We start from the raw sequence: 10,000 nt of genomic DNA on the forward strand, positions 1-10,000 counted from the left end.
CTCATTCTTTGTATTTAATCATTCATAATCTGTCATCTAGTTACGTCCTGGCATACACTAGGTCATTTCTGTTTGTCAAGCGGGTTGCCCGCAGGGATTTGAATCGTCAGTGTTTTGTGAAACACTCAACACAGTTTCAGCACATTGTGTGCAAACATGCTCTACAATGTCAACAGTCCCCACACAGTAAGATATTTTTTCTTGCAAGCGAAGTAATATCAGAATCATCTGTGATTTGGCAGGTATTGTAATCCTAACCCTGCCAAATTGAAACGATCGTGATTGTTCACAGGGCTTGCCGACGAGCTGATTATTCGGACCGGGTGTAAAAGGTGAGTGAGACACCTTATTATAGGAAGAACTGGAATTTCCTACCCTAGTTGTTGACCAAATGAATGTTCATTGAAGTTTTGAGTTCCGGGTGCGGTGCTGGCTGATGGGAAAAATTGGCAGTTTTGCAACTACAACTACAATTACTCTTCTTCAAAAATGTTAAATGGACAATTTTTTTTAAAGACAGTCAGGAAAAAAAGTCAGGAAAAAAAGTCAGGAAAAAAAGTCAGAAAAATTGAAAATTGAAAAAAATTGAAAAAAATTGAAAAAAATTGAAAAAAATTGAAAAAAATTGAAAAAAATTGAAAATTGAAAAAAATTGAAAAAAATTGAATAAAATTGAAAATTGAAAAAAAATTGAAAAAAATTGAAAAAAATTGAAAATTGAAAAAAAATTGAAAAAAATTGAAAAAAATTAAAAATTGAAAAAAATTGAAAAAAATTGAAAAAAATTGAAAATTGAAAAAAATTGAAAAAAATTGAAAAAAAATTGAAAATTGAAAAAAATTGAAAAAAATTGAAAAAAATTGAAAAAAATTGAAAATTGAAAAAAAATTGAAAAAATTGAAAAAAATTAAAAATTGAAAAAAATTGAAAAAAATTGAAAAAAATTGAAAAAAATTGAAATTGAAAAAAATTGAAAATTTAAAATTGAAAAAAAATTTTTTATATTTTTTTGGACTTATAATTTTTTTTGGGACATATTTTTTTGGGACTTATTTTTTTTTAACTTATTTTTTTTGGGGACTTTTTTTTTGTACATATTTTTTTGGACTTATTTTTTGTGGACTTTTTTTTTGGACATTGTTTTTGGACTTATTTTTTTTTACTTTTTTTTTTTGACTTTTTTTTTTGGACTTATTTTTTTTGGACTTTTTTTTTTGGACTTATTTTTTTTGGACTTATTTTTTTGGACTTAATTTTTTTTGGACTTTTTTTTGGACTTTTTTTGGACATTTTTTTTTCGACTTATTTTTTTTTCAATGTATTTTTTTTGGCTTATTTTTTTTGGACTTATTTTTTTTTGGACTTATTTTTTTTTTGGACTTATTTTTTTTGGACTTTTTTTGGGACTTATTTTTTTTTGGACTTATTTTTTTTGGACATTTTTTGGACTTATTTTTTTTTGGACTTATATTTTTTTGGACTTATTTTTTTTTGGACTTATATTTTTTGGACTTATTTTTTGTGGACTTTTTTTTGGACATTGTTTTTGGACTTATTTTTTTTTACTTTTTTTTTTTGACTTATTTTTTTGGACTTATTTTTTTTGGACTTTTTTTTTTTGGACTTATTTTTTTTTGGACTTTTTTTTGGACTTTTTTTGGACTTATTTTTTTTTCGACTTATTTTTTTTTCAATGTATTTTTTTTTGACTTATTTTTTTTGGACTTATTTTTTTTTTGGACTTATTTTTTTTTGGACTTATTTTTTTTTCGAATTATTTTTTTTGGACTCATTTTTTTTTTGACTTATTTTTTTTTGGACTTATTTTTTTTGGACTTAATTTTTTTGGACTTATTTTTTTTGACTCATTTTTTTTTGGAATTATTTTTTTTTCGACTTATTTTTTTTTCGACTTATTTTTTTTGGACTCATTTTTTTGGACTTATTTTTTTTTGGACTTAATTTTTTTGGACTTATTTTTTTTGACTCATTTTTTTTTGGAATTATTTTTTTTTTGACTTATTTTTTTTTCGACTTATTTTTTTTGGACTTATTTTTTTTTTTGGACTTATTTTTTTCGGACTTATTTTTTTTGACTTATTTTTTTTGGACTTAATTTTTTTGGACTTATTTTTTTTGTACTCATTTTTTTTTGGACTTATTTTTTTTGGAATTATTTTTTTTTGGACTTATTTTTTTTTGACTCTTTTTTTTTTTCGACTTATTTTTTTTTCGACTTATTTTTTTTGGACTCATTTTTTTTTGGACTTATTTTTTTTGGACTCATTTTTTTTGGACGTACTTATTTTTTTTGGACTCATTTTTTTTTGGCCTTATTTTTTTGGACTCATTTTTTTTGGACTTATTTTTTTTTTGGACTTATTTTTTTTGGACTCATTTTTTTTTGGACTTAAGTTTTTTTTGACTCATTTTTTTGGACTTATTTTTTTTGGACTTATTTTTTTTGGACTTAATTTTTTTGGACTTATTTTTTTTGGACTCTTTTTTTTTTGGACTTATTTTTTTTGGAATTATTTTTTTTTCGACTTATTTTTTTTTGGACTTATTTTTTTTGGACTTATTTTTTTTTACTTAATTTTTTTGGACTTTTTTTTTTTTCGAATTATTTATTTTGGACTCATTTTTTTTTGGACTTAAATTTTTTGGACTTATTTTTTTTTGGACTTATTTTTTTTTCGAATTTTTTTTTTTTGGACTCATTTTTTTTTGGACTTAAATTTTTTGGACTTAATTTTTTTTTGGACTTATTTTTTTTTCGACTTATTTTTTTTGGACTCATTTTTTTTTTGACTTATTTTTTTTCGACTTATTTTTTTTTCGACTTATTTTTTTTTCGAATTTTTTTTGGACTCATTTTTTTTTGGACTTATTTTTTTTTCGACTTATTTTTTTTGGACTCATTTTTTTTGTACTTATTTTTTTTGGACTCTTTTTTTGACTTTTTTTTTTTTTACTTATTTTTTTTTCGACTCATTTTTTTTGGACTCTTTTTTTTTTGTACTTATTTTTTTTTGGACTTTTTTTTGGACTCATTTTTTTGGACTTATTTTTTTGGACTCATTTTTTTTGGACTTATTTTTTTTGGAATTATTTTTTTTTGGACTTATTTTTTTTTGACTCATTTTTTTTTTCGACTTATTTTTTTTTCGACTTATTTTTTTTGGCCTCATTTTTTTTTGGACTTATTTTTTTTGGACTCATTTTTTTTGGACGTACTTATTTTTTTTGGACTCATTTTTTTTTGGCCTTATTTTTTTGGACTCATTTTTTTTGGACTTATTTTTTTTTTGGACTTATTTTTTTTGGACTCATTTTTTTTGGACTTAAGTTTTTTTTGACTCATTTTTTTGGACTTATTTTTTTTGGACTTATTTTTTTTGGACTTAATTTTTTTGGACTTATTTTTTTTGGACTCTTTTTTTTTTGGACTTATTTTTTTTGGAATTATTTTTTTTTCGACTTATTTTTTTTTGGACTTATTTTTTTTTGACTTATTTTTTTTTACTTAATTTTTTTGGACTTTTTTTTTTTCGAATTATTTATTTTGGACTCATTTTTTTTTGGACTTAAATTTTTTGGACTTATTTTTTTTTGGACTTATTTTTTTTTCGAATTTTTTTTTTTGGACTCATTTTTTTTTGGACTTAAATTTTTTGGACTTAATTTTTTTTTGGACTTATTTTTTTTTCGACTTATTTTTTTTGGACTCATTTTTTTTTTGACTTATTTTTTTTCGACTTATTTTTTTTTCGACTTATTTTTTTTTCGAATTATTTTTTTTGGACTCATTTTTTTTTGGACTTATTTTTTTTTCGACTTATTTTTTTTGGACTCATTTTTTTTGTACTTATTTTTTTTGGACTCTTTTTTTGACTTTTTTTTTTTTGACTTATTTTTTTTTCGACTCATTTTTTTTGGACTCTTTTTTTTGTACTTATTTTTTTTTGGACTTTTTTTTGGACTCATTTTTTTGGACTTATTTTTTTGGACTCATTTTTTTTGGACTTATTATTTTTGGACTCAAGTCCAAAAAATATAAGTGCAAAAAAAATAAGTCCAAAAAAAAAATAAGTCCAAAAAAAAAATAAGTCCAAAAAAATATAAGTCCAAAAAAAATAAGTCCAAAAAATATAAGTGTTTGCGTTTATATTTTTTGGACTTATTTTTTTTGGACTTATATTTTGGACTTATATTTGGACTTATAAGTCCAAAAAAAAAATAAGTCCAAAAAAATATAAGTCCAAAAAAAATAAGTCCAAAAAATATAAGTGCAAAAAAATTAAGTCCAAAAAAAAATTAAGTCCAAAAAATTTAAGTCCAAAAAAAAATAAGTCCAAAAAAAATAAGTCCAAAAAATATAAGCCCCAAAAAAAATCAGTCCAAAAAAAAATAAGTGCAAAAAAAATAAGTCCAAAAAAAAAAAGTCCAAAAAAAATCAGTCCAAAAAAAATATAAGTCCAAAAAAATATAAGTCCAAAAAAAATAAGTCCAAAAAATATAAGTGCAAACACTTATATTTTTTGGACTTATTTTTTTTGGACTTATATTTTTTTGGACTTATTTTTTTTTGGACTTATTTTTTTTTGGACTGATTTTTTTTGGGGCTTATATTTTTTGGACTTATTTTTTTTGGACTTATTTTTTTTTTTGGACTTATTTTTTTTTGGACTTATTTTTTTTGCACTTATATTTTTTGGACTTATTTTTTTTGGACTGATTTTTTTTGGGGCTTATATTTTTTGGACTTATTTTTTTTGGACTTATTTTTTTTGGAATTATTTTTTTTTGGACTTAATTTTTTGGACTAATTTTTTTTGCACTTATATTTTTTGGACTTATTTTTTTTTGGACTAATTTTTTTTGCACTTATATTTTTTGGACTTATTTTTTTTTGGACTTATTTTTTTTGCACTTATATTTTTTGGACTTATTTTTTTTGGAATTATTTTTTTTTGGACTTAATTTTTTGGACTAATTTTTTTTGCACTTATAATTTTTGGACTTATTTTTTTTTGGACTTATTTTTTTTGCACTTATATTTTTTGGACTTATTTTTTTTTGGACTTATTTTTTTTGCACTTATATTTTTTGGACTAATTTTTTTTGCACTTATAATTTTTGGACTTATTTTTTTTTGGACTTATTTTTTTTGCACTTATATTTTTTGGACTTATTTTTTTTGGACTTATATTTTTTTGGACTTATTTTTTTTTTGGACTTATTTTTTTTTTGGACTTATTTTTTTTGCACTTATATTTTTTGGACTTATTTTTTTTGGACTTATATTTTTTTGGACTTATTTTTTTTTTGGACTTATTTTTTTGGACTTATTTTTTTTGCACTTATATTTTTTGGACTTATTTTTTTTGGACTTATATTTTTTTGGACTTATTTTTTTTTTGGACTGATTTTTTTTGGACTTATTTTTTTTGGACTGATTTTTTCTGGACTTATTTTTTTTGGACTTATTTTTTTTGGACTGATTTTTTTTGGGGCTTATATTTTTTGGACTTATTTTTTTTGGACTTAATTTTTTTGGAATTATTTTTTTTTGGACTTAATTTTTTGGACTAATTTTTTTTTGGACTTATTTTTTTTTGGACTTATTTTTTTTGCACTTATATTTTTTGGACTTATTTTTTTTGGACTTAGTTTTTTTTGGACTTTTTTTTTTGGACTTATTTTTTTTTGGACTTATTTTTTTTGCACGTATATTTTTTGGACTTATTTTTTTTGGACTGAATTTTTTTGACTTATTTTTTGACTTAAGTCCAACAAAAATCAGTCCAAAAAAAAATCAGTCCAAAAAAAATATGTCCAAAAAAAATAAGTCCAAAAAAAGTCCAAAAAAAAAAGTCCCCAAAAAAATAAGTCCAAAAAAAATAAGTCCAAAAAAAAAATAAGTCCAAAAAAAAGTCCCAAAAAAAAATAAGCGCAAAAAAATAAGTCCAAAAAAAAATAAGTCCAAAAAAAAATAAGTCCAAAAAAAATAAGTCCAAAAAAAATAAGTAAAAAAAAAAATAATTCCAAAAAAAAAAAGCGCAAAAAAAATAAGTCCAAAAAAAATAAGTAAAAAAAAAATACATTGAAAAAAAAATAAGTCGAAAAAAAATAAGTCCAAAAAAAGTCCAAAAAAAATAAGTCCAAAAAAAATAAGTCAAAAAAAAAAAAAAGTCCAAAAAAAAATAAGTCCAAAAAAAAAGTAAAAAAAAAAAATAAGTCCAAAAAAAAATAAGTCGAAAAAAAAATAAGTCGAAAAAAATTAAGTCCAAAAAAAATAACTCCAAAAAAATTAAGTCCAAAAAAAATAAGTCGAAAAAAAAATAAGTCCAAAAAAAGTCCAAAAAAAATAAGTCCAAAAAAAAATAAGTCCAAAAAAAATAAGTCCAAAAAAAAATAAGTCAAAAAAAATAAGTCCAAAAAAATATAAGTCCAAAAAAAAAGAAGTCCAAAAAAAAAAAGTCCAAAAAAATATGTCCAAAAAAAAAATAAGTCAAAAAAAAATAAGTCAAAAAAAAAGTCCAAAAAAAAAGTAAAAAAAAAAAATAAGTCCAAAAAAAAATAAGTCGAAAAAAAAATAAGTCGAAAAAAATTAAGTACAAAAAAATAACTCCAAAAAAATTAAGTCCAAAAAAAAATAAGTCGAAAAAAAAATAAGTCGAAAAAAAAAAAAAGTCCAAAAAAATTAAGTCCAAAAAAAAATAAGTCGAAAAAAAAATAAGTCGAAAAAAAAAAATAAGTATAAAAAAATTAAGTCCAAAAAAAAAAAGTCCAAAAAAATTAAGTCCAAAAAAAATAAATCCAAAAAAAAAATAAGTCCAAAAAAAATGAGTAAAAAAAAAAGTCCAAAAAAAAAAGAAGTCCAAAAAAAAAAGTCCAAAAAAATATAAGTCCAAAAAAAAAATAAGTCAAAAAAAAATAAGTCAAAAAAAAAAAAAGTCCAAAAAAAAAGTAAAAAAAAAAAATAAGTCCAAAAAAAAATAAGTCGAAAAAAAAATAAGTCGAAAAAAATTAAGTACAAAAAAATAACTCCAAAAAAATTAAGTCCAAAAAAAATAAATCCAAAAAAAAAATAAGTCCAAAAAAAATGAGTAAAAAAAAAAGTCCAAAAAAAAAATAAGTCCAAAAAAAAAATGAGTCAAAAAAATAAGTCCAAAAAAAAAAAGTCGAAAAAAATTAAGTCCAAAAAAAATAAGTCCAAAAAAATTAAGTCCAAAAAAAATAAGTTGAAAAAAAAAAAAGTCGAAAAAAAAAATAAGTCCAAAAAAATTAAGTCCAAAAAAAAATAAGTCCAAAAAAATTAAGTCAAAAAAAAAATAAATCAAAAAAAAATTAAGTCCAAAAAAAATGAGTCAAAAAAAAAGTCCAAAAAAAAAATAAGTCCAAAAAAAAAAATGAGTCAAAAAAAATAAGTTGAAAAAAAATAAGTCGAAAAAAAAATAAGTCCAAAAAAAAATGAGTCCAAAAAAAAATAAGTCCAAAAAAAAAATAAGTCGAAAAAAAAATAAGTGGAAAAAAAAAAATAAGTCCAAAAAAAATAAATCCAAAAAAAAAATAAGTCCAAAAAAAATGAGTCAAAAAAAAGTCCAAAAAAAAAATAAGTCCAAAAAAAAAATGAGTCAAAAAAAATAAGTCGAAAAAAAATAAGTCGAAAAAAAAATGTCCAAAAAAAAATGAGTCCAAAAAAAATAAGTCCAAAAAAAAAATAAGTCGAAAAAAAAATAAGTCCAAAAAAAAATGAGTCCAAAAAAAATAAGTCCAAAAAAAAAATAAGTCGAAAAAAAAATAAGTGGAAAAAAAAAATAAGTCCAAAAAAATTAAGTCCAAAAAAAAATAAGTCCAAAAAAAATGAGTCCAAAAAATAAGGCCAAAAAAAAAGGAAAAAAAAAAATAAGTCCAAAAAAAATAAGTCCAAAAAAAAAAATAAGTCCAAAAAAAAATAAGTCCAAAAAAAATAAGTCCAAAAAAAAATAAGTCCAAAAAAAATGAGTCCAAAAAATAAGGCCAAAAAAAAAGGAAAAAAAAAAATAAGTCCAAAAAAAATAAGTCCAAAAAAAAAAATAAGTCCAAAAAAATTAAGTCCAAAAAAAATAAGTCCAAAAAAATAAGTCGAAAAAAAAAAAGTCAAAAAAAAAATAAGTCCAAAAAAAAATAAGTCCAAAAAAAATAAGTCCAAAAAAAAATAAGTCCAAAAAAAATGAGTCCAAAAAATAAGGCCAAAAAAAAAGGAAAAAAAAAAATAAGTCCAAAAAAAATAAGTCCAAAAAAAAAAATAAGTCCAAAAAAATGAGTCAAAAAAAATAAGTCGAAAAAAATTAAGTCGAAAAAAAAATAAGTCCAAAAAAAATAAGTCCAAAAAAAATGAGTCCAAAAAAAAGTCCAAAAAAAAATAAGTACAAAAAAAAAAGAGTCCAAAAAAAATAAGTCCAAAAAAAAATAAGTCCAAAAAAAATGAGTCCAAAAAATAAGGCCAAAAAAAAAGGAAAAAAAAAATAAGTCCAAAAAAAATAAGTCCAAAAAAAAAAATAAGTCCAAAAAAATGAGTCAAAAAAAAAGTCCAAAAAAAAATAAGTCCAGAAAAAAATGAGTCAAAAAAAATAAGTCGAAAAAAAATAAGTCGAAAAAAAAATAAGTCCAAAAAAAATGAGTCCAAAAAAAATAAGTCCAAAAAAAATGAGTCCAAAAAAAAAGTCAAAAAAAAAATTAAGTCCAAAAAAAATAAGTCCAAAAAAATATAAGTCGAAAAAAAAATAAGTCCAAAAAAATTAAGTCCAAAAAAGATAAATCCAAAAAAAAAATAAGTCCCAAAAAAATGAGTCAAAAAAAAAGTCAAAAAAAAAATAAGTCTAAAAAAAAATGAGTCGAAAAAAAAATAAGTCCAAAAAAAAATGAGTCCAAAAAAAATAAGTCCAAAAAAAATGAGTCCAAAAAAAAAGGCAAAAAAAAAAATAAGTCCAAAAAAAAAAATGAGTCAAAAAAAAATAAGTCCAAAAAAAATGAGTCCAAAAAAAAAGTCAAAAAAAAAATTAAGTCCAAAAAAAATAAGTCCAAAAAAATATAAGTCGAAAAAAAAATAAGTCCAAAAAAATTAAGTCCAAAAAAAATAAATCCAAAAAAAAAATAAGTCCCAAAAAAATGAGTCAAAAAAAAAGTCCAAAAAAAAAATAAGTCCAAAAAAAAGTCCAAAAAAAAGTCCAAAAAAAATAAGTCCAAAAAAATAAGTCAAAAAAAAAAAGTAAAAAAAAAATAAGTCCAAAAAAAATGTCCAAAAAAAAGTCCACAAAAAATTAAGTGCAAAAAAAAAGTCCAAACAAAAAGTAAAAAAAAATAAGTCGGAAAAAAATCCAAAAAAAATGTCCAAAAAAAAAAGTCCAAAAAAAAAATAAGTCCAAAAAAAATGTCCCCAAAAAAATTAAAAAAATTTTCAATTTTTTTCAATTTTTTTCAATTTTTTGCAATTTTTAATTTTTTTCAATTTTTTTCAATTTTTTTTCAATTTTTAATTTTTTTCAATTTTTTTCAATTTTTTTCAATTTTTTTCAATTTTTTTCAATTTTCAATTTTTTTCAATTTTTTTCAATTTTCAATTTTTTTCAATTTTTTTCAATTTTTTTCAATTTTTTTCAATTTTTTTCAATTTTTTTCAATTTTCAATTTTTCTGACTTTTTTTCCTGACTTTTTTTCCTGACTTTTTTTCCTGACTTTTTTTCCTGACTGTCTTTAAAAAAAATTGTCCATTTAACATTTTTGAAGAAGAGTAATTGTAGTTGTAGTTGCAAAACTGCCAATTTTTCCCATCAGCCAGCACCGCACCCGGAACTCAAAACTTCAATGAACATTCATTTGGTCAACAACTAGGGTAGGAAATTCCAGTTCTTCCTATAATAAGGTGTCTCACTCACCTTTTACACCCGGTCCGAATAATCAGCTCGTCGGCAAGCCCTGTGAACAATCACGATCGTTTCAATTTGGCAGGGT

This window comes from Hippichthys cyanospilos, chromosome 22 (assembly GCF_059441005.1).
Source record: "Hippichthys cyanospilos isolate Australia breed blue-spotted pipefish chromosome 22, RoL_Hcya_1.0, whole genome shotgun sequence".
NCBI classification, from domain to species: Eukaryota; Metazoa; Chordata; class Actinopteri; order Syngnathiformes; family Syngnathidae; genus Hippichthys; species Hippichthys cyanospilos.